A 25,364-nucleotide genomic window follows, 5' to 3' on the forward strand; every position below is an offset into this window, starting at 1 on the left:
CCGAGGTGAGGAAGGAAGGGCTCGTCCCGCCACAGTGAGTCTCGCTGGAGCTGGGCAGCGTCAGTGTACAGGAGCCCCAGTCAACATGGTTTTGTGACTTGAGCTGAGGGTGAACTAGAGAAAGGACAGCTATGAAGCCCCCAAGACAGGGCAGTTGACTCTCGCTGCTTAGCACTGCACTCAGCAGTCGGCAGGCGCTCAATCGACATGTGTTGAATGAGTCAATGTTTGAATGGGGTCACTCCATGTTGGCGATGGCCAAAGGAAGAATGGACTAAGGTCAAGGCTGGGGCTTTGCAGGGTGACGGAATGGCTGAACATGGGGATCCAGGAGGTCACCGGAGTTCTGCAGAGGGTTGATAAGAGGGCAGAGGGGGCAGGCTCAAGGCCTGGGGGTGATTTAATAAGAGTAACGGGGCCTGAAAAGGAGAGAGCAGGGCTGTTGCCCTTGGAGAACTGGAGGAGCTCTCCGGAGGGGTGACCGAGAGCCCAGGGCCCGGAGTCAGGGCGGATGGAGATGCTGGGGGCAGGAGGCCCAGGGGCTGGGGCACTGCGGACTTTTCTTAATCAAGAGCTAATGCCTTTTGTTTCCTTCTGGAAGGTCCTTGAGTCCCGGCGAGGCCCAGGCTTGTTCATGACAGTGAGGGCTTTGTGCTTCTCTCTGAAATAAAACTTTTATCTTAAAAAAAGAAAATGTATCCACTGCAGTATGTCATAATCGCAGTATTCAGATCTTTCCCGGCTCTGGTGGGGAGGAGGAGGAAGCCGGGCTTCACTGGGGCACGTGGGAAAGCACCACAGAAGTTTGCTCCTGATTATTTTTTCTCCTTCTGGATTTCTGTCATAACGTATTGAAGATACAGAGGAAATTTAATTCCAAAACTTGGTTTTGATTTTATTTTCCCCCCATCTAACCCTTTAAATGTTAGGAAAGACCTGACTGCGTGGCCAGGGAAAGTGAAATTTGGATTAAATCCCCCCAGCGTTTGGGGCAGTATGAGAAAGGGACCAGGAGTCTGAGACTGCAGCTTTGCTGGGGGCCACCCAGTGGGCACAGGTGTGGCCGCGTGGCAGAAGCGCTTCCCCCCGTCTCGGCCCTATTGGAGGGAAGCTGGCTTCCACCTGGGGACTCCCTCTGTGCAGGGGAACCAGATCCCCCCACCTCACTCGGCTGGGCTTCCAGTCGTTTTGACCCAACTCGCGCTCGCATCTGACAGCAGCCTCAGACCATCGAGGCAGCGGGCTGCTGCGATCTGGGCGAAGACAGAGGCGGCGGCTCCGTGCCTGCCGTGCCTGGCTGTGTCCTTACCTGATGCTAAGGAGGAAGAAAGCCTTGACGGCAAGTGAGAGCGCAGTAAAAAAAAAATTAATATTCTGTACTCGAGTGTGGTGGAGTGTGGCCTGTGCTAGAAAAAAATACACGGTGTTTCTTACAACAAAACCGAACAGCCTGCGCGTCCCGCCCGTGCTGCACGTTCCTGGGGGCAGCGGGAAGCTCCGCTCTCCGGCCTCGGCCACGGGCTCACCCCACTCGCTCGGAGCGGTGGGAATGAGGTCACCGCGCGGAGCCGGGCCGGGCGGGGGCGGGGGCGGGGGCGGGGGCGGGGGCGGGGGGTTAGTACAAGGCGAGGACGGCTCTGGGACTGTGGGGGCAGAGGGGGATGAGAACGCCGGCCGGGGGAGGTCCGAGGGCCCGGGGCCGCCCGCCACCGTTTGAACCCACGCGGGTGCCGGTGCGGGGAGGAGAGCAGCCTGTGGACACGGGGACAGAGTCCTGCGACGACGCAGAAAATGGGAACCATCTTAGCAACGCTCCCGCTCCTCTCTCCCAAGAAGGGCGAGCACGCTGCGCGGCTGTAGGCTGGGCGGGGGCGGCGGGGGACCCTCCTCTTGCCCTGCTGCGCCCCCTCTGACTCCCCCAGACCCCGAGGGCCGACCCCCGTCCGCGCGGTGCGCGTCTGGCCTTTGTCTCTGCTGGGGGCCGGCGCGCCCCCTGCCGACAGGTCTCCAGGCCTGCTGCTCGTCTCCTCCTCCCGATCTTGCTCGAATTTCTTGGAAGGCCGCGGCCATACCGACAGAGGTCGTCCGGCCTCCCTCGGACGAAGTGAAACGCCTAATGGAAGTGCCTTCCCTGCAGCGGCGGGATTCCCCGCGAGCCCAGAGGCCGGCGGAAGCACAGGGTTTGCGGGGAGATCTCGGTGTTCCCCCTGCTTTTCCAGCAGGGCAGAGCATCACGTGCCTGTGCCGACTAAAGCTTTAGACGATTGACTCGTTTAACCTTTCCAAAGATGTTATCCAAGCTGCAAAGTCTTGGCAATCTGAAGACCTTTTAAGTCAACAGACCAAAGAGCTTTAGTCGGGATTAAATGCAAAACGCCAAAATTTAACTTTTAAAAATACAACGTCTAAATGCAACCTAAGCACATCTGTAAACCGATGCAAAACAGGCACCGGTGAGAGCCCGCCCCTCGCCGCGCCCTCTGCGTCCTGCCCGGCTTTGTGCAAACGCTGTTAGCTCAGAGCTTCGGGAACGAAAATCCTGGGAACTTTCTTTTTCTGGCTGGCAACGTGGAAGTTTGCGCTCACCCAGGGGATTTCTCATTCGCTGAAGGATTTAAGTCCGTGTGTGTCATGGAAAATCCGACTTTCTCCCAGCTCAAGGTGGCCCCGAAGAGGTGGGCCTGGGACCCACGACTCCCGGGTCCCTGGGCAGGCCACCCTTCCTCTCTGCAGCCGCCTGCCAGCGCCCAACACATCCGGGGGCTCAACAATGAAACAGTAAATATCCACACGAAACATAGATTCTGCCGAAGAGCTCCACTGCAATGCACCTGGCTTTCTAGAAGCAATAAATGAAAGTCTCATATTAAAAAAAAAAAAGATTAATGAAGTCATGACGTAGAGAGAGAGAACACAGCAGAATCCATTGACTCAAGACAATGTGTGCAGAAGCAATTTGCCTCTGAAACTCTAAACATGCGACGCTTTGGTACTTCCTGGCAGCTCCTCAGGAGCTAGCAAAGAAATATTTCCACATGGAAGGAAAAGGTCCTTTGAAATGTAGCTTGTTCTATTTGAGAGAGAAATACAGCAAGGTTACTGCGGCTTCAGTGGCGATATGCATTATTATTTATTTTTCCAGTTCGAAAATTGTGTGTCTTTTCATTAGGACTCCTAGATGGTAAACACCGATCCCCACGTGAATTGAATTAGTCCAACCCCCTCCCTCCCTTGCTGGTTCAGGGAACAATAGAGTAAACTCTGGCTGACAAATTACGCCTTCATTTAATGATTTGATTATCTGTTAAGTTAAAAACAATCCTATTAAAAGCCTGGACCCTACCTCGTATTTAATCTACATTGTTACTCTTCCTTGTCTTCTGTTTTTGGGTTTGTTCCCCAAAGATTAAAAAAAAAACTATGTCACTTGTGCTCTGAGTTTGAAACAGACACGTGATCAGGTCTGATGTCAAATTAGTAGGTGGCAGGAGAAAGCCTGTCGCATGATAGCGTGTTCTGCAGACGGCTTGATTTTCTTTAATAAAAATATTCTGCCTGAAAGGCTGGGAGTGACTGCGTAATTCGGCCGCGGGCTCAGACCGGAGGCGTCTGCAGGCAGCTCGAAGCAGAGGAAACTTTTCTGCTCTGAGGTTTCGGAGGAACACTTTCAGCCAGACTGCAAACCGCCGAAATGAAAGTGAATCACGCAGACCAGTCATACTTAATCCAAGTGAAACTCATTCAGTCATTTCTTCTATAAATATTTATTGAAAGCCTATTTTGTGTAAGAGGCTGCCACGTCCGAAAAGGCCAGGAATTTTTTGCGTGAACTGAGACCCCCACGTGACAAATATGGTGGGCTGCCCTGTGTGTTCTGCGTGGACGCCCTCAGTGACTGCAGGATCGTGGTGTCACGGCACAGGCCTGATCCAGGATTCTAGGGTGGCTTGTATTTTTTTTTTTTTTTTTAAATCCGACTCCAACTGCTTGTGTAGTCTAAATTTTAAACTAAGCCTAGAGCAATCTAGAGTATGTCAGTGGTATTTAATGGATGATAAGTGTAGTGTCTTGCTTGCATGGAAAGAATATAAAAATATGGTGTCCTCTTCCGTTTTCGGTGCTTCTGGCCGTTTCCTGACGATCAGCCTCCTGGCTCGTTAATGAAGGAGGTTTTCTCCCTCCCCCGTGCCCTCATTCCTACAATGTCAACAGGGGCTAACAGCTCCTATTCCTCTTTGTTCAAACAAACAGTAGCCTTTATAACTAAGAAGAGAATTAGTATCAGGTGAAAGCCTCATTTTAAGGCACTTAAAGCTTTTTTTTTTCTTCCAGAAGAACAAAGTACAGCAGTGGTCTCAGGAAGAAGAGCCCGCGTTCGAAGTTTGTAAAGCGACAGAACAAAGGTCTGTCCTTGACGCATGGACACCCTGTGATTGCATTTTGAATATTTTCCTGTTCTTCTCTTTAACTTCCTCACTGAAGAGCTGAAGCTTGGGGCAGGAGGGTGGTCCAAGGCCCGGGGAGCCCGCCCCCAGCCCTGGCCTGGGTGCTGACCTGCTGGCTTTGTTACTGCAGGGCCGGAAGACTTCGCTGGGGGTCTGGTTCTTTGCCAAATTAGGGGATTGTGTTCATAAATGTCTGAGGAGTGCTTCGAAATGAAAGATGAACTGGAATATGCTCAGAATCCCTGGATTCCTTTCCAGGGTGAAAGGAATCTCTTCCTGCTTGACCTCGAGTGCGTGGAAAGGCAGCGTCTGATCTGAAACTGAAACCCCTGGGAGATGTGGGAGCCATTGTAAATATTTCATATTACTCTATGAAATAAATTTAGTTCGAGGCTAACTTTCGAGAAGAATCCATTGACGTGCACATCTGTTGGGAAATCCGAAGCACTGCTTTGTTTCATTTTTGTACGTTTTGTTTTTTATATTTTTCACAGTTTGTTATGATGGAGGTCGTTGGAACAGGACAAATGGGCTGATCCCTGGCTGGTGAGTGTTTTCAGGGTCTGCAGGAGCATTGCATTCTATCTTAACACATTATTCCCAATGATTTGATGTAACTTTTCTTCTGGTTTGTGGTAGAATTTGATTTATTGATTTTGTATTCTAATATACCAATAAAAAAACAGATATTAAGAAATAGGGAAGATTTTTTTTTTTTTTGCCTCAAAATAACATTTAAGATTTGGGGTTTAGTGAAATTAGGAATCTCAGATCAGCAATTATCCTTCATTTCTTTGAGGCACAGAAATTGAGGCTAGTTTAGAACTTCGTGTTTTTTTAATGGAAAATCCTGGCTAAGTGAGGAATGGCTAGCATAGCTTATAAATGCTTTTATTCATTTAGAATGAAGAGAGGCCCCAAATTAAAGTGAAATGGGATGAAGAGAAGAACAAGAAAGAAGGAGATTCGTGTGTCCAGACAGTTAATATTGTAGGAGAATCGTCTGAACAGAACCATGTAGTGATTTGAGCAGAAGCCTAGGGCTCATTTAGATGGACGCTGCTGCAGGCTGTTGGGGTTGCATCCCCTTGGGGCCTGTTTCATTTATAGGTCTAAAGGTGTGATCCTAAAACGTTGCGCATGGGTCTCTGGCTTCCACAAGTTTCAGGCTGCTCAAGCCTGGGGCCACTGTCTTCACGGGTAGAACCCATGAATTTGATTTTGCTGGGGACCAGTGGACAAGGAACACTAGATGCCTTTCAGGACTGGGAGCCTCGCACAAGGCTGTCGCCTCCAGGAGTGGCAGGGGCGTTTGGAAGGGGCAGGCAGGCTCGTCCCCATTCACCACGGGAGCCAAGCTGGACTAGAGAGGAAACGATGGGCCCGGCAGCCTCAGGGGCTCGGAAGGATGGAAGAGAAAAAAGTGATGGAAGGGAGGTGAGAGAAACAGGGAGATTTCCTTTTCGACTGGACCTCGGTCTCTGCCTTGGCTCGTTCTGGAGCCCTTCGGAAGCCATCCTCCCCGGGGCCACAGTGCACGGGTTGGGAACACGCCTTTGCCTCCTGCTCTCTGCTGCTATTCGCACTACAGGGTGGCGAGGTGCCCGCTTTGTGGGCAAGCAGGCTGTGGGCAGCAGGCGTTCTCCCGGAATTCCTTCCTTCCAAGGCCTTGATTGCAAAGTGTGCTCCCTGGGGACTTGTTAGAAAGGCAGATTCTCGCATCTCGCCCCTGCCTTACTGAGTCTGAAATTCTGGGGGTGGAGCCCAGCCATCTGTGCTTTCACGGTCTCCGGGTGACCCCGGTGCATGCTCATCTGGAGACAGTCCTGGGCCCACCCCCAGAGGTTGTGATTAAACCCGCCTAGGGTGTGCCCCGGCGTTGGGATTCGGAAGGTGCCCCTGGGCCTCCCCTGCAGCCAAGGTTGACAGACAGCCCTGGGAGCCCTGTCCCATTGGCCTTTCTGCGGTGACGTGGAGGGTCTGTGTCTGCACTGTCCCAGACGGAGCCAGCCGGGCAGCTACTGGGCCTCGAGTAAGGCTCAGTACATTTTATTTAATTATAATGAATTTAAATCTAAATAGCTACATGTGGCCAGTGGTTACCTTATGGGACAGCACAGACCGAGAGCCGCGGAGAAATGTAATACTTTCCCTTTCGTTGATGAACTGTTTGTGGCCTCAGCCTTCGCTTCCCAGTTACAGAAAGCCTTGACCCAAAAATGTGGCCCCATCCCTGAACGCTGCTTCCTTTAATAATGGAAGTTGTCATTTACTCAGGGCCTTCTGTGCGTTAGGGAATTCACACACATTACACATGGAGTGACTGCGTCATCAATTGTTCAAACGGAAATAGCTTGAGAATAAATGGGGACAATATTAAAATTATATGACAGCAACAGGGACCATCTGGGGCAAACTGTCATACTGCTGCCAGGGGGATGAGGGTTATGATGTCACACGGCTGTAAGGAGCCAACACCCCAGTTCAGGTCTGTGTGACTCTGGACTGGGTTGAATGCTGTCCCCCAAATTCATGTCCACCCAGAACTTCCGAATGTGATCTTACAAGAAGAAAGGAAGAGACCCAGGGAGAGAAGGCCACGGGACGATGGGGGCAGATATGGGTGACGTGTCTACAAGCCAAGGGACACCCAGGACTGGCAGACACAGAAGCCGGGAGAGAGGCCTGGCACAGATGCCCCTTCACAGCCTCAGATGGGACCAATTCTGCCCCCAGCTTGATTTCAGACTCTCACCTCCAGAGCTGTGAGAGAGTAAATTTCTGTCGTTTTAACCACTCAGTTTGTGCTACTTTGTTACAGCAGCTTTAGGAAACTGATACAGACTCTGAAGGTGAATCTCTAGTTCCCTGCTGTCTGGTACAGCAGTGCCCGGGAGTGTGGGTTTAGATTCTGGTAACCTGAATTTACCAGCCTTGTTGGTTACTTTTTATGTGAAATTCAGCAAACGAATTACTCTTGAAGATCCACTTTGCTCACCTGTCCCGTGGGAATGAGTGTGACCATGCCTGCCTCATTGGCTGTGGGAGGGTTATTATTCTCTTTTTGTTTCAATACTTATTTATTTTAAGAGGAAAAATCCACAGATAAAAATGTTGGATAAAGCATAGTCTTTGCTTTTAAGGCGTTTCTGGTCTAGAGAAAGGACAAGGTAAACAATTGCCCTTATTTCGATGTAGTGAATGTTATTTACAAATATAATGAGACTCTGTCATGTGATGTTGAGTCCCATCTCCTAACACCAGCATCAAAGAGAAAAGCGAAACTTCTTCCTTGTTCCCAGACAGCGAGAGCTTAGGCAGGGGACCCAGACTTAGCCGTATGGACACATCCACCAGGATGTTGAAACTGGACAAAGTGAAGCAACAACCTAGGGACAATTAGAATTTGCTCACAGATGCTGCCATGATAGCATCATAACCATGTCCAGGGTAGCCCATGTCCCTTTTCTCTGGCCTTCTAGAACAGCCTTGGTTCCTGTACATCTTACAAGTGTTGTCCTTCAACCTCCTGTGAGACCCTGTTATCATTTGAATACATCCAAACTTATCCAAGAGGCTCAACCTTATCTTAAAATTCGTGTGGAAGTGCAAGGGACCCCAAACAGCCAAAACTATCTTGACAAAGAAAAGCAAAGGTGGAGCACTCACACTTCGTGATTTCAAGACTTATTACCAAGCTACAGTGATCAACAGAATAGACTTGGAGTCCAGACATAACCCCAAACATCTAAGGTCAATGGATTTTTAGCAAGCGCACTAAGACAATTCAATGAGGAAAGGATAGTCCTTTCAACAAATGGTGCTTGGATCTGGACCCTGGCCTCATGCCGTATACAAAAATTAATTCAAAATGAGTCAAGGACCTAAAATACAAGAGTTAAGACCATGACACTTTTAACAGGGAATGTAGGTGTCAACCCTCATGACCTTGGATTAGGCAGTAGTTTCTGAGACATGACACTTAAAGCACAAGCAACCAGAGGAAAAACAGATAAATTGGCCTTCATCAAAATAAAAACTTTTGTGCCTCAGAGGACACTCTCCAGAAATTGAAAAGTCAACCCACAGAATGGGAGAAAATATTTTAAAATCATGTATCTTATAACGTTCTGGTATCCAGCACATACAAAGAACTCTTATAACTCAACCACAAAATGACAAAGAACCCAATTAAAATATGGGCAAAGGATCTGATAGATATTTTTTCAAAGAAGATATCCAGCTGGTCAATAAGCGCCTGCAAGGATGCTCACATCGTTAGTAATTAGGAGAATTGAAGTCAAAGGCACAATGAGATACCCTTTCACATCCACAAAGATGTCTACACTGAAAAAGCAAAATAATAACATGTTGGCAAGGCTGTGGGGAAACTGGAGCCCTTAGACATTGCTGGTGGGAATGTAACATTGGGCAGCTACTTTGGAAAACAGTTTGACAGTACCTCAAGCGGTTAAAATAAGACTCAGCAATCCAACTCCTAGATATATACCTAGGAGAACTGAAGACGTGTCCACACAAAGACTTGTTCACGGATATTCATAGTAGCATTACTCCTAATAGCCCAAGAGAGGGCACAGCCCAGCGCCCACCAGCTGATGAACAGATGAATAAAATGTGGTGTATGCATACACTGGAACACTATTCCATCACAAAAGGAAGGAAGTACTGAACCCTCCCTCAGAAACATTAGGTGAAAGTAGCTGTTTGCAAAAGGAAGATCCCAGTGGGATGGTGTGGAATTTCTCGTCTCCCCAGGGACACCTCAGCTCTGTGCTGAGGGCCTTTCTCAGGGCCACCCAGGTCATACAGGATGATTGTCCGTACTTGAGATCAGCTCTTCAGTGGCTTTCACTCCATCTGTAAAATCCCTTCACAGCTGCACTAGGTCAGTGACTGGGTGACCGGAGTCTGTAGCCTGGCCAGTGACACATCAAAAAGCCATGCAGAGCCGCTCGTGTTTTATTTATTTTTTATTGTGTTTTTGCTTCTCATTCCTGGAACTCTGAACACGCCTGCTTTAGGGATTTAGTATGCAGCCAAATCAATGGTTTCTCTCGTTTGGAAACAGAGGTTGCCAGCTGGCCGTTTCAGGTTTCTTGTGTCACTGAGACAAACAGGAAAAAGGGAGAAATAGTTGTTGACGGGGGCAACTGATAAGAGAAATGGGGTTATGAGGACAGAAGAGAGATGGAAGGGGGCCTAGGGAAGGGAGCCTGAGAGGTGTCTCGTTATATCAACAAGTCCAGTGGTAAAATTTGATCAAAGAGCAATTATGGTTAATTTGGCGTCAACTTGGCTGGGCCGTGGTGCCCAGATATGTGGTCAAACATTATTCTGGATGTTTCTGTGAGGGTATTTTTGGATGAGCTTAACATTTAAAGCAGTGGACTTTGAGTAAAGCAGATTACCTTCCACAGTGTGGGTGGGGGGGGGGCCCTCATCCAATCAGTTGAAGACATGATTGAAACAAACCTGACCTCCCCGTTGGAAGAGGGATTCCTGCAGCAGATGGCATTTGGGCTTGAACCAAAACATCAGCTCTTCCCTGGGTCTCTAGCCTGATGGTCCATGCTGCAGACTTTGGACTTGCCAGCTGCCACAGTTGCATGGGCCAATTCCTTAAAATAAATCTCTTTCCACGTATATGCACATCCTATTGGCTCTGTTTCTCTGGAAAGCCCTGACTAATACAATCCTCTACAGTTAGGACTGGCAAGCTCTCAGGTTCCTCAAGAATAAACACTTGGAAGCCCTCATGTATAAGGACCTCAAGCCATTTGAGATGTTGGCCAAAGGCAAACCAAACACGATGGTAGAAAGAAGTCATAAATATCAGCTTTGGCCTCCTGAGCAGCTGCAGAAATCATGACTGTGGCCTCCACCGGTATTTCATTCCTTGCTGTGTCATATACATATTTATGAGTTAATTAATTTCCATTTCCATTCCTCTCTCTCTTCTCCCTCACTATCATACACAGTTTGTTGGTAGCTGACCGTAATTTATCTCGCAGTTTTCAGAATAGCAAGACCGCACAAGAGTGGCACTTGAGGATGGGGACACCCTGGCGTTGAGGGCAGAGGCAGTTGTAACCATTGAGGTGTTGAGTTGTCGCGGTTGTTGAGGGAGTGAGTGCATTTTTTTGTTTGAAATAAGGAGAGTGGCACTGTGTTAAAGAGAACTGGTTTGTTATCGTTGGAAACGAATGTCAGGGAAGAAAAGTGTGTGTGTGTAAATCTGTTGACGTTGAAGGAATAGATCAGTGGGCATTTGTCATTCCCTGTATCTTGGCAGAATCCCCGAGGTGAGCCATACTCGTGGCATGATGTGTGCAGCGGTCCCCTACCAAAGCTGAACGGCAAGGATGCTCCCTCTCTCTACCCCTTGGCTGTCTGAGCTTGGGTGCTGCACCTACTCAGGCCCTTCTGGATGCTCCCACCTGGGTCCTTGACTCTTCGACGGGAAGTGACACTTGAATCTGTTCACAGTCACTGTTGTTGTCCTGTGCTAGAATCCCGGCCAGACTTTCCATGCAAACACAGAATGCTGCTGCTTCCTGCTCCTTGACCTTCCAGCACTCTCGAGTTCCCGGCAGCCTCCCGAGTCCTCAGTCAGAGCACTGTTTCCTCCCAAATCCGTGCTGATTGCATTAGAACTGATCGCCAGACTTGATCCGTTCCTCCTCTCAGTAGTAATGTATCGGAGGAGGGCAGAAAGCTGAGGCTCCTGATGGTGGACTGGCCACTTACCTGTGAGTCGGGGCCTACACTGAGCCCCTGGGGACACTGAGTGTTTTGTGACCTTAAATAAGCCTCCCCAGCTCCCTCTGCCCCAGTTCCTTTCTTTCGGTCAGAGGACGGCGGAAACTGTCGGACACTCTTTCTCACAGGATCTCGTGTTCCAGGGAAATCATATAAAAGAAGAAAGTGAAAACTGATCGTCTACTTTGTTTTGTAGGATTTTGCCAACACATTCTGTTGAAAATTTTAAAAATCTTCATCATCATCCTGGTTTACAATTGCTTTTTTTAGATAGAAACCCACATATTGAGAATCCAGCCACTGGTCTTAGTTATACTCATTATTATTGATTGTAATCATTGGAGTTTGAGATCATTTATATCCCATTACACAAAACAGTAGAGAGCACGTCCTCTGACCCAAGCAACTTATTTTCTGTGCAGATGGTGGGCCGGGACAGCCCCGAGGCAACACCCCTGCTTGGCACGAACAAGTGCTGGGTCAGCCCAGCGTGGACAATGGGAAAAATCAAGGTTCACAGGTAGGGAAGAAAAAAAAACCAAACTGATGGCCATTACTGTGACTCATCAATGTGAAAGAAGATATTGACAAGTATGCATGAGGTACAAGGAGTAATATCACAAACGCCCAGGACCAGCCCTCCCGCTTGAGCCCTGGAACCGGACCACAGCTGCTGGAGCCCGTGCTGTCTGCTCTTCCCTGACATCATCCCCCTTCTCCACGAGGTTCCCATATCCCAATGCTGTGTTCGTTATCACTTAATTCCTTTATAATGTTCCCTTGTAGCTATGTATCCTTGAACCATGCATTGCCTAGTCTTGCACATTTTTGAAGTCTCCATAAGAGGTATAACATTCTCGGCAGTCCCCTTTTCTGTTAAGTTTATGTTTGGGATGCATCCGTGGGTGTCGATGCATGTAGCTCTGTGTTGTTCATTTTCACCGAGACGTAGAATTCCATGGCATGAGTACACCGTGATCTGTTTACCCACAAGAGGATATTATTTTCTCTTTTTTTATTGCTCACATTATTTTAATATTACTTGTACATACCTAGCAATTGTTATGTGTTATTATTCATAAGTTGTAAACAGTCTCTGATTATGGGATCCAATACATAAAAGATTGAACTGTGAATTGGGTAATTTTCTACATAGATTCTTTGTGAAGCAGAGATTCGAGAGCCGGTTATTGCCAGGCTCCTCCTTCGGCCCATTAGGCCTCGCTCCCTTTAAAAATAGTAACTTTGTTTCTCAAATAATATTTCCTCCCAACTGTGACACCAGCTAGATGTCAACGCCTCAGTGATATCGTCATGTCCTTTGACATAAAAACATCAATTTATGTCAAACATAATTTAACCTAAAGCCGAATTTCCTTTATTAGAATGATAATGTCATTTATTGTACATCTTTTCTTTTACCTTCCTTGATTTTAGTTGTTAAAACAACACCCCACTTCACGTGCTCATTTGTGAAGTGGCAGTGCCGTTACTAACGCGGGTCTGTTCTCAGGAGCGACCTGTGAAGATGGTTTCAAAGCACTTTGTGATGAAGAGAATGTTCTATAAGTGGGTACTGAAAATAATCAAGACATTCATGGATCCAAACAGGCCACAGAAACACCATAGCAACAAATGAACAATAATTGCTGCCTTACAGGCTATTTCCTCAGCGACGCTCTCATTCAATCAGCACTCACGCCGTGTGCTCAGGAGGAGCGCAGGTCAGGTCTGGCTGCCACCATCCATGAAGAGGGTGTGCAGAACCAGACCAGGGTGGGGGCAAGAGGAAAGGTGGGTTTGTTCCCTCATTTCCTTCCTCTCAGCTTCCTGCCCACTTATTCCCTGACATCTCCTCAGCACCGACAGAGATGTGGTAGGTCTGGGCATCCCGCACCCCAAGCCACTTAATCCAAGTCACCTAATAAGATGTGCTGTGAAGAAACTATCTCTTGCCCCAAAGTTCTTACCTTGATGGACATACAGCTAAGTCAATGTAACGGATGAGGCTGTGAGAGGATAGTGATGACATGATCCATCTCTCTCTAAGACCACCATCAATAACGCAGCAATGAGGGCCATGGCTCCCTCAGCCTTGGGAAGTCTGCAAAAGCTAATACAAAATGTGCCATTTCCAAGTTATTTTTGGAAACAGACACAAGGTAGATGTTACCCCCGCCCTGCTTCCCTAAGGCACAGAGGCTGGAAAGGATTCACAGGCTCTGTTGGATTCACCATAATTGGAAACCAAACCCTCAATAACAACCCCAGGAATCCCCAGGAAGATGCCAACGTGAGAAGGAAGGATTCCGTTTTCGAGAGAAGGCCCTTGGCCTTACCCATCTTGATGACGTGTCGGCTGGCTGGAGATGCCCAAGTTAGCGGTACGTGTTCTCCAATGGGGGGAGGACTGTAAGGGGTGGGGCTGCTGAAGATGGCAGAGTCTTCTCTATGGAGTTCTCGAATGGTGTATGCCTCCTGGAAAGACAGAGAAAGAGCGAGTGCAGGAGTCGGGGGCGGGGGTGAGAGGGTGGGGGGAACACTTCCTGTTGCTCCAGCTTCTCTTAGGGACTGGTGGCTGACTTCATTAGACACTTCTGTAGGCTACCACTCTCCCTGTCTCCCAGGTCAGCCAGAATAATTGGTTTCATTAAGGTGTAGATATTTTAGAACTAGTTCCAATGCATTGGGTGATTTTAGAGCTTTTCTTTCCTTTGCCATCTTTGAAGGATAATCTGGATGCTGGAGGTTTGCTCTCAGGCTTCTCAAACTCTGTTTCCATGGTTACAAAACACCGTGCTCTCCCTGACCCACAATGCATCAGGAGGGGCACACTGACTGCCTGGTAACAATTATAGCATTTTCCAAATTTGCAGACCTCCTTAACACTGTCCAAATATTAGAAAGATGCGTGCCCGCCTATTGAGTCTGCTAGCTGGCAATCCTAATTTTGATGTAAGTATCTTGTAGGGAGCAAGGTAAAGCATATTTGCACTATAAATTACAAACATTGAAATGTCATCCCCCAACAAATGGAAATATCAGAAGGAAAGGCTGGAATGCAGGAGAGTGTCAGCAATTGCAGCAGTGGCCCGGGGGGAGTGTTCTCTTGCCCAGCTGAGTCCATTAGCCCAGCTCTCTACCTGGAGAGAGGAAACCCTGTCAGGGAGGCCACATGCTGTGATGGCCAAGGCCAGGCAGCAGATCTGAAAGTGAATCTTTTTCTTACTAGCCATGGATAATTTATTCTCTCCTAACTGCATTCACTTATCTGTGGAAGAAGTCATTCTCATGAGTTTGTTGAGAGGATTAAATGAGATAAGTAAAACATTTAGTACGGTACACATCATGCACTCAGTAAATGATGATCCCTATTTTGTGCGCTATTATTTCAAGAGTCATCGATTCCTGTGATACAAAACAGTGCCGAGTATGTTGGCACACAGGACGTGCTTGATGGGGATATAGAATTAATGAATTGATGATGATGGTGAGGGTGGTGGGGTTGTGGTGGTCATGATGATGAAATTATTGGGGTATAGAAAATGTAAAGCGTTTAAAGTAATTTTGGTTGCATTTGCTCCACTTAATGAGAGAGGTAGTATAGCATAATGGTTACAAGTGGTGGTCCTGGAGCCAGAATGTGTGAATTCAGACCTTGGCATTGCCTCATAGTAGATGTGTAATCCCGAGTGACCTGCTCCACTTTACGGGCCTACGTTTCCTTTCCAGTAAAGTGGAGATGATAATAATAGGTACCTCACTGGGCTGTCGAGAGCACTGAATGCACTAGTATTTGTCAAGGACTTGGACTCGTGCCCAGTGTCCAGAGGACACACAGTACCACCCTGAGGAGCAGGACACTCATGCCACAAGCAGAAAGCAGCCATCCTCTTTACCCCTCACATGCCTCGGAATCTGCTTTGTGAGTTACTTCTTTCCCGCCACCTTGCATGAAATCTCAGGCTGGTCCTCGTAACTTTTCCAATCACTCTTGAATTATACAAAGACTTCTGGTCACTTTGCAAAGTAGGAACAGCCTTATTTCAGAAATTAAAGTGCCTAGTCCCAAAGGATAATGTACCAATGTACTATGAAGGAGTCTCTCTTGCCCCAGTTTGTGCTGGCTTCAGAGTGAATTTGTAGCTTTTGCCAAGAAGGTTGATGAGGGGCGAGAACCATGAGTTGACTTTTAGCGCCTCCTTTGAAAGCCCCCATAGGTCTTGCGCCCTGTGTGGGATGCAGCCGGCGGGGGTGGTGTGGAGCTGACACCTCTTATCTCGAGGGCTTGGCTGAAACTGAGATAAGGAGACTCCCATTTTTAACATTGTTATGCATGCAACAAATATGGCGTTATTACTCCTAAAATATATTTTTCTTAAATGATAAATCCTGAATTTCAACCCCTTCATTGGGAGTTGAATCGAATGAGGCACATAAAAATACTAATTTTCAGTTGCCGTATACATCCGTTCCCATTCCAATATAGGGTTGCCAGATTTAGCAAATAAAAATACAGGACATCCAGTTACATTTAAATTTCAAATAAATAACAAATAATTTTCAGTAAAAGTATGTCCCATGCAATATTTGGGCATATTATAAATATTATTCATTGCTTTTCTGAGATTTAAATGTAACGGATTCCTATATTTTATCTGGCAAGCCATTCCAATAATTGTTTTATCTGAGATAGTTTGAATTTTCAAGCCTGTGTCAATTACACCATTTCAGTTGCAAATAACAGAGTACCCAGGTATAAGTGCCTTACGCAATGAGAAATTATCATCCCACAGAATAAGAGAGAGAAGAGGGTGGGCCCATGGTTGGTTAAACACGTGGCTCAGTGATACCAGATCCTGGATCATCCCTCCTCCAGTCCACCTGGCTTCCCTTCATCAGTCGTAGACAGCTCCAATATCATATCCTCCCACACAACATCCCAAGGCAAGAATGGGTGCGACTCGACCCTGGGCAGCCCCGTTTTTAATTAAATGTTTTATTTTGAGATAATTATAGATCCACATGCAGTTATGAGAAGTAATACAGAAAGATCTCAGGTACCCATTACCTAGTTTCTCCCAATGGTAACATCTTTCAAAACTCTAGCACAAGATTACAAACTGGATACTGACATTGATGCAATCCACCCATAGCATCCCAACCTCCCCAGTTTTATTTGTACTCATTTGTGTGTGTGTGTGTGTGTGTGTGTTTAGCTCTGTGCGACTTTATCACTTGTAAGGCTCATCAAGATACAGGACAATTCCAACACCAAAGGACGTCTCACGTTCCCCTTTTATAACCCACCTAACTTTTCTTGTAACTCGTCCATCCCAAACCCCTGGAAACCACTAACCTGTTCTCCACTTCTCTAATTTTGTCATTTCAAGAATGTTATGTAAGTGGAATCATGCAGTATGTAATCTTTTGGGATTAGCTTTTTTTGCTCAGCATAATTCCCTTAAGACTCATCCAAGTTGTGTAAATGAATAGTTCATTCCTTCTTACTGCTGAGTAGCATTCCATGGTGTGGATTCATGTCCCTGGGATATTCCGTCTTGATTTATTTATAGTGTTTTTGAGTGTATCTCTTTATATAATTTTCTTAGTGGTCACTCTGGGTATTACAATACATTTGTGACTTAAAGTGTATTGGTATTAAGCTTTTATCACCTTGAGTAAAAGGTGAAAACTCGCTTCCATTAGGTCCCTTTACCTTCCTCACTTTTAAATGTCATTGTCATACATATCAGATTGTATTAGAGTTTTTAATTAGGAAATATGATTTACAAAATGAGTGAGGAGGATAATCTATCGTATGTCCTTGCTTCTGTTCTTTTCATTATTTTCCTTCCTTCCTAATGCTACAAGGATTTTTATTTTATCATTTTCTTTCTGTTTAAAGAACTTCCTTTAGCCATTCATTAAGGTAGATCTCTAATGACAAATTCTTTTGGTTTTCCTTCATCTGAGAATGCTTCTATTTCCCCTTCATTCCCGAAGGATAGTTTCACAGAATATAGGATTTGCAGTTGACACTTCTTGTCTTTCAGCACCAGAAGAACATACCACTTCTTTCTGGCCTCATGGTTTCAGATGAGAAACCTGCTGTCATTCGAATTGGTGCTCACTTGCAGTGAATGTGTCCTTTCTTTCAGGCTGCTCTCAAGATTTTTGTTTGTCTTGAGTCTTCAGAAGTGTAATTATGGTGTTCTGTCTTGGATTTCTTGGGGTTTACCCCATGTGGGGTTTGCTCAACCTCTTGAATCTGTTGATTTATGTCTTTCATCACACTTTGGAAGTTTCAGCCATCATTTCTTTGAACATCCTTTCAGCTCCAGTTTTTATCCTTTCTTTGGGACTCCAATAGCACGAATGTTGGATCTTTTGTTATTGTCCCACTGGCTGTTCCTTTTTTTCATTCTGTTTTCTCTCTTCTGCTCACGTTGGGTAAATTGGCCTACTCAGTCCTCAACTTTGCTCTATACTGTCCTCTGTCATCTTCACTCACTATTGAGCCCATCATCATTTTAAATTTTTTTATTGTATTTTTCAGTTCTATAATTTCCATTTTGTTCTTTTTTATAACTTCTGTTTTGGGATTGAGATTTTCTATTTTTCCATTTGTTTTAAGAGAATTTTTAATTGCTTATTGAAACTGTTTTATGGTGGCTTCCAGATAATTTGATATCTTGATTCATCTCCATGTCAACTTCAGTTGACTGGTGTTATTCACATTGTGATTTTCCATACTCTTAGTATGACAGGTGATCTTGTATCCTGAAAATTTTAACTATTGTATTAGGAAACCCTGGGTCCTTATTAAATCTTTTATTTTAGCAGGTGGGCACCCTGTTTAGGTTTAAGCACACAGGTCCTGGTCTTCTTTTGTAGGCTGTGGTTCTAATGACAATTTAATCTTCAGAGACTTTGTGGTGTTACTATGGTCTGTTGGTTTTTCCTGTGCTGTGAGGCTCCCAGTGGTTTCTGTTGCTACTGCCTGGGGAGGCAGGAGTTTCCCCACACTGGGCCCTGGGCCCCCTAGGTGGGGGCAGGAGTCTCCACCTCATGGGGGTGAAGAGGCTTCCTGGGCTCGGTGTTTGTTGCAGCAGGTTCTCTTGCCTTTGCCACCAGCTGTCCTGTGTCTCTGGGCAGGAGGTGAGTCTCAGGCCTGCTGGAGAAGGTGAGTACTTGCTCTGGTCACTTATTATCACCAAGGTTTTGAGTGGCCCCTCTCCCTGGTGTGTGTTGCTGGGCATGTCTGGTGTTGGTCCTCGGATTCCACCAATCTAGGGGAGGAATGGACCTCCCTGGGTCGCTTTCTGCTACTAGGTTGGGGTAAGAAAATGCTCGGCCTTGGTTGCCTTCCTCTGTTGAATGGTGGGTTGTAGGATGCCTTGTTATCACTTTGTCCCTAGGTCCTGGGGTCCCTAACCAGGTGACTTCCCTCTTTCCACCTTCTAGAGCTCTCCTTCAGTTCCTGTTACATTATTTCCAGGGTTTACAGTTGTGCTTCGCAGGGAGCAGCAGGGAGAAATGGGTCTACATCATCTTGCCTAGACTGGAAGTCCTCATTGGGCCCCTTTTTATGGGGTGAACTGCATCCTAAAGTCCCCAGCAGACGTTCCCTTAAATGTCACGGGCCAGCATTGCATGACTACCCACACCCGAACAGATCAGTAGCAAGGGAAATGAAATTTCCCTACAGTAATTAACGTTCACTTACTGGGTGCCGGATACCTGAACAAAATCAAGATTCTGTTAGCAAAGAAGGAAAACGTAGAGGGTCAGGCAGCAGTGCCTCCCACAAAGTGTGTTACTTCACCATGTGATGCAAAGAACAATCCTCAACATGTATGTTAGCAATTATTATTGATTCAGAATTTGGGGTAATAGTGTGGCTCTGTTATCTGTAAACAAGATTCCCAACAGAAGCAAGTACATACTAGCTTAGGTTTAAATGCTGGTAAGTCTAGCCAAAAAAGCACTAAACGTAGATTCGTAGACCTGGCTTCAGGCCTTGGCTCTGCCTCTCCATAGCTGTACATGGCAGGAACTTGGGGCTGCAAGTGACAAAACCCAAGTCAAGTTGTTGAAGCCCAGAGAAGGAATTTATTGGCTCTTTTAAGTGGCTCATGGTGGGAGGCATGGTGGGCAGCCATCTGTCTTCAGGAACGCCTACTATTACAAAGCAGAGAAAGAAAACATGCTTTCCCATATCCTCAACACCATTCCCAGCAAAGACTCTGGTTAGTCTGACTTGGGCCACGACATTCAGTGTGGCCGAGGGGATCGGATATTCTGACTGGTCCAGCTTGGGGCAGGTGTCCATCCTTGGGACCTTGGGACGGGGATGGAGAGAGGATTAGCTCAACTGGAACCACTGGACTGTGTGGGGTTAATTGTGAGAAGACTCAAATGGAATTTTACACAAAAGAGAACTTAATTAAATAGAGGCAATGTAAGTGTAAGAGCACGTAAAAGGACCGTGTTATCACCAAGCTCCATCCATTCATTCAGCATGCATTTACTGAGGACGTACCCTGGCCCTGGGTATCTAGACACTAGTAGAAATAATTTCCATGCAGGTAGGACTTTGTTTTGCTCATTGATTTATCTCTTGTGCCTGGAACAGAGACTGAAACATAGCAGAAACTTAACAAATAGTCGTGGAGTTAGCAAATGAAAAGCCAGCATTATCTACAGCGCATAGTATCTGTTATCATACATGCATCCTATGACTATGGGCTCCTTGAGGTAGCAGTGGCATCTCCAGGGCCTGGCCCATAAAAGGTCCTCAAGGCACGCTTGTTTATGAGTGAGTGAGTGAATCGGTAGAATACCCTCCTATGTCCCAACACTTTCATTTTGTAGATGAGAGAACTCGGGCCCTGAGGTGAGGTGTTTCTTTAATTTGGGTTCTTATGTTTGGGGGTCCTCATGCATCCTGCTCATGTCAGTGTTGTCTGTCTGAGATTTAGTTGTCCTAGAAGGCAGTGACCTTGTCTGTCAAATCAGGTTCATTTCTTGCAATTCAGTCGTGGTGCTTGGGAATTTCCAGATTGAGGGGGAAGAGTGCAAGAACAAAAGAGCAGGCTTCCTTCATGCAGTGAGGAGGAAGGAAAGCATGGTGGTCAAGAGGACGGGCTCTGCTCTCATAGGGTCCACTTACCATGTGACATTGGGCAAGTTGTTCACCTCTGGGTGCCTCGTGTTCCTCACTGTGAAGTGGAGGATGGTAACTGTGCAGGGCAAGAGGAGGTGTGAGAGACCTCACTGGAGTGCCTTGCTCAGAGACAGCGCCCAGTGAATAGCTGCCACTCTTTCCACGCTGCTGCAGGTACCCCCAAGAAGGTTCAGCTCTTCCTCTTGGTCCACTTGACCTCTGACAAATTAGGCTCTGCAGTCTCATAATCTGCCAGTAGTACATCAACTACAGGTTGATGGGATGAAGCTGGCTTAAAGGAAAAATGAGAGATTTGGAGTCTGGCTGGACACCCTTTCTGTGGGCTTTTCCGGTAGATGGATGTGTCTCCCTGGTCCTGTTCCTTCCAGGATCTGTTTCCTCCCTTCCATCCCCCTCAAGTTGTTGTCTGCAAGGAAGCCTGGATCTCAGCTATTTGAAACTACTCAATTAATGGAGAATGTTGGAATCTACTCAACACTAAATCTACTTTATAACTTTTTAATATCTTTCATCTGGTGTCTCAAACTTCTTTAAAAGGAAAAGAATTTCAGCCCTGTCAGATGGCATCAGTAATTACAAAGGACTTTCCTTAAGAAGACACAGTCACTTCTCATCAATAAATTAGTTTTTCCAAGATCCCTGCCTATGATACCTGGGCAAAATTTCTTGAAGACAAATGCTATTATCCACATCGGAGGATGAAGCAGAACTTCAGACACCACTATACTTGTTCCTGTGCCAAATTATGGAATAAATGTCTTACTTTTTGAAGCAGAAAGGAGTTTCAATAGTCTGGCCATATCCAACAGGACAAACTCAACCTTTGTGATGATCCAGGCAAGTCACTGTTTCCCCTTAAGTAAGAATGACAATCGGTTATGGTTCTGAGTGATATTACACATAATCACTCACTTAATCCTCACAACAACCCCATGGGGAGGGACTATGCTTATCTCCATTTTACATTAATCTTGGAGATAGAGAACCCACGTCACATGCCTCCAGTTACACAACCATGAGACGGGGGGCTGGGGCTCGAGCTGAGGTGATTTCGCTGCAGAGTCTATGCTTTACTGTCTGTGCCGTCTGCCTCCTATTCTAAGGAAGGTCCAGGGTCCGTCTCCTCCTGGCTTGGAAAAGTCCATAAAATAATAAGTGGGACTAGTGTGCGTGTCTTGAGCAAAATTTGGAATAAGGTTAACATTCAGTCTTTAACAGGTCAATAAATACCCATGTTTCAAAAAGAAAAATCAAGTTTAGATATTGAAAAGGCATTGCTTTTATTTAAATAATAATCTATACCAAGGTTTACAGAAAAAAAAATCCCAGATGATAACAGCAATGCCTACAGCGCCAAGAAAGGCACTACTTATCACGCGCTATCTTTCTCCTCCTAAATAAACTGATCTTTTTACATTCCTTTGGGAAAAATTAACTTTTTCTCTTTTCATCTGCTTACTTACAATGAATTTTCAGAAGTAACTGTTATACATTGAGCATGAAAGTTAAATATTCACTAAAAATGTGAATGTGTGCCGTGACTGAAACCTTCATACGTGGGGAAATTGGTTGGTGACTGAGTTATTGTGGGGGCTGCTCTTTCGTAAGCACGTTAGACTACGATTGTATTTCCTATAGTGTCAAGCATTCGGGAAATGTTAAGAAGCAGAAATGTGCTAACTTTACGGATTAGTTCCATTCTCTCACCACCCCAGGAGCAATGAGTCCCCTGACAATGAGTGAGACCGGCATGAGGAACATCCTGGTCTTTAGACATCTTTTCACTTCTCTCCTTGCTTATTTTAAAAACACTCAGTTCTCACTTTTCAAATTAAGCAAATGATACTCTCACAATGTTATGACCAAATGGAGCACCAAATAAATATAATAGGATAACACAGATCAACAAATTTGTATAGAAACATATGTCAATTGCTCTTTCAAATATGTTCCAAATTTGTGTAGTAGAAGTATATTTAATTTTTGCTTCCAAAAGATTAAAAGTCTTACTCTTTCTTACTGCACCTTTCTTTCAACAACTCTAGGACTTTTTTTTTTTTTTGCCTAAATTTAGGTGCCATTTATTGTCTTCACCGTCAGGCTGGAACGCTGTGTTCAGACTGTGCAGCTATCTGGGTCTAGATCGTTGGCTTTCTCGTAGCCTTTATTGGTACTCAAAGGGTGAGGCTGTGCCCTCTGGCTCAGAGTAAACAGAACTGGTGAAATACAGTTACCAAAGATTATGAGGAGCCTGGATAAAACAGGAAGTGATAATAATCTCTACACGTGCTTTTGAGAGTTTAAAATACTTTAAGAAAATTTGAATCATGGCACAGTAAAACTAACCCTCTCAGAGTAAGGATAGAAAGAAAAAGATGGAAAATGGGTGACATTGTCTGGAAGACGTGCATGTGGAGCAGACCACCAACAGACAAAGGTTTTGTTTTACCAGTGTCCTCCCTTTCCTGAAAAGAAAAAAAATTGTTTAAAACATTGTGCAAAAAGACAGCATTTATTAAAGAGAAGTCATCGTTTCTTTTATTTTCCCCTTCCCTTCCCTCCAACTTTCTGAAAAGACCAGACTTGAACAATTTGATGGTCATAAAAATTATTTCAAGTTAATGAGAAATTCAGTTCTTTCCTTGCTGGGGAGACAATCTTGCACATTCTCACATTCTACTATCTTGGCAGGAAGGCTCTGCATGGGCGTGGATGACACCATGATCCAGTGAATCAAGTCCCCCAGGAAACCTGAAGCCGTCAACCAGACAGTGCTAAGGCGAAAGAGATTCGCGTGGAGGGCAGCATCTTGGTGGAGCCTATTTATAGGCATATACATGAAGAAGAGGTCAAGGAAATCTTTTTTGGTCAACTCGCCAAAGCTTTCAGTTACATCTAGTTATGATGGGGCATTTAAGTCCGTTACATTCTGGGAAAACAATTCGACTGACTACAGACCACCAAGTAGCTTTTGGAACTACCCTAGAGAGAATTTCCCGCTTTAGGATGTTAGAGGACTCCAAGAGAACAGAGGCTGTAACTAATCTGACCATTATCAGGAAGAAATAGTGGGAGATTTAAAGACGAACCACTTGGAGGAGGATGGTTTGGAGGAATCAGTCATGAAATAACCAGATGCAATATTTAAAGGGAAGGAAAAAAAGAGAAATCGAAAAAATAAAGAAAAGAGATGGTCTATGAGTTGATAATTGTCAAAGCTGGGTGGGTATATGTGGGAGTCCATTATACCATTCTCTCTTTTTTTGGTATATATTTAGGATTTCCAAAAGCAGAAATTTTAGAACCTGCCATGAAAACAAACAAACCGAAAATAAGACGACAATAAGAGAAAGCTGATGAACCAAGAGTTACCACCATGCACATAGTATTTAAAAATGTGCAGTCGATGGTCAATGCCAAAGAAACAGCTAAAATGGGGAGAGGGATACACAGTTGGATCAGGGTCCTGATGGTTTATATTATCAGTCCATTTGATGTTTTCCTTTATAAAAATAAAAAGACAAAAATAAAAAGTAGAGAAATTCTGAGTGGAAGATTATTTTCAACCTATATTTTTACATCCATCCAAACCATAAAATATGAGGGTTAAATAAAAACATTTTTAGGTATACCACTACCTAAAACTATGCCCCTCTGTACCCTCCTTAGACACCACTAAAGGGTGTGCTTCCTCATGGAGAAGATTCAATCTAAGAAAGAGGAAGCTGCAAGATCAAGGAGACTGGTGTCCCACGGGACGGTGACAGAGGAAGTCCCAGGATGGATTCCTCTGTGCTCAGATGTAGGGAGCAACCAGGCCAGACTGCTCTACTGTTTCCAAACATGACCCCTACCACCCCTCCACTTTTCCCACTACTCTATTTCAGTGAAATGTCAGGTGAGATGGGAAATCCAACGGGATTGTGAGTCATTGGCCTGGCAGACCTTAATACGACTCCCAGTGAGGTGTCTTTCCGGAAAACAAGTTAACAGGATTCCTAAGCAAATGGGGAATTGGAACTGTTTTCAAGAAACGATAAAGGGTGCATTCCTCAGGGGCATGCCTGTGGATGAGCAGACTTCCTGACCCAACCAATCCAGGTGTATTTGAGAGGGAGGGACCCGAATGGGAGACAGGACCAGATAGAGGCTGTCTGGAGCCCCCGCTCTCCTACCGTCTCCATGAGGAAGATGGCTCATTTCACTATGTCCCATGGACTCTATGGAGAGTAGCCAAGAGTGGGCCATCATGTTGGTGCTCCATCCAAGAAGACTACCTACTGGGTGAAGAGAGCCCAGCAGCAAGAGCCATGGGGTGTGCAGACTCGGGCAGGAGGTATCATGCCAGCAGGGGGCTGAGGTTGGTGTGGGGACAGGCCAAGTGGCATCGGCTTGCCTACTGGGGAAATGAGCAATGATCCTACCCTGCCCACATGCATACACTGAAGAATTCATACTGTGTCAGCAAGGGACCAGCATTTAGACACCTGTATCGATGTACACCCCAGAAGAACAGCAACCCCCAACTGAATATTAAAATTGCTTCCTCACAAAGTCACAGTCAAACCAGATCCTAGAGATAGGGTCTTAGTGAACAGCACAGTTCTATAGTGGCAAACTTAAGAAGATTCCACAGCACAGAAGAAATAAGAAATATTAACGTTTTTCAAATATATTAAATAAAGGAAAATCCCCATCCCTGAAAGAAGAAAGCAGAAAAACAGAGTATATTTTTTTAAATGTTTGAGTTCATTATTTTTGCTGAAGAACACTTCTTTCTGCAAACACCAAATTTGCACATTCCCGTGTGAGATGCATGGATGAAAAGGCAGATTACTAAAGGAAAATGAATAATTGAATATCACCTTGCAAAGGATCTGTTTCTTTAGGGGAGCCTGGTGGTGTACTCTCTGGGCCACATTAGGCGTTGGCAGGCGTCACAATGGGAC

General features: G+C 45.6%; 2 long non-coding RNA genes across 3 annotated transcripts; one reads left to right on the forward strand and one right to left on the reverse strand.

Moving 5' to 3' along the window:
* Positions 1-3,806: 3,806 nt before the first annotated feature.
* Positions 3,807-23,610, forward strand: LOC139084608 (uncharacterized). Of its 2 annotated transcripts, XR_011542124.1 has the most exons (4): positions 3,807-3,942; positions 4,333-4,403; positions 4,940-4,991; positions 23,107-23,610. It is a non-coding gene; the product is annotated as an uncharacterized lncRNA (long non-coding RNA). The 2 variants fall into 2 exon arrangements; XR_011542123.1 differs by lacking the exon at positions 3,807-3,942 and having other exon boundaries at positions 4,268-4,403.
* Positions 9,422-13,999, reverse strand: LOC139084609 (uncharacterized). The gene is made up of 3 exons (XR_011542125.1): positions 13,565-13,999; positions 13,196-13,338; positions 9,422-9,570 (listed from the first exon to the last, which is right to left on the reverse strand). It is a non-coding gene; the product is annotated as an uncharacterized lncRNA (long non-coding RNA).
* Positions 23,611-25,364: the final 1,754 nt, after the last annotated feature.

This window comes from Equus przewalskii, chromosome 7, assembly GCF_037783145.1.
Source record: "Equus przewalskii isolate Varuska chromosome 7, EquPr2, whole genome shotgun sequence".
NCBI classification, from domain to species: domain Eukaryota; kingdom Metazoa; phylum Chordata; class Mammalia; order Perissodactyla; family Equidae; genus Equus; species Equus przewalskii.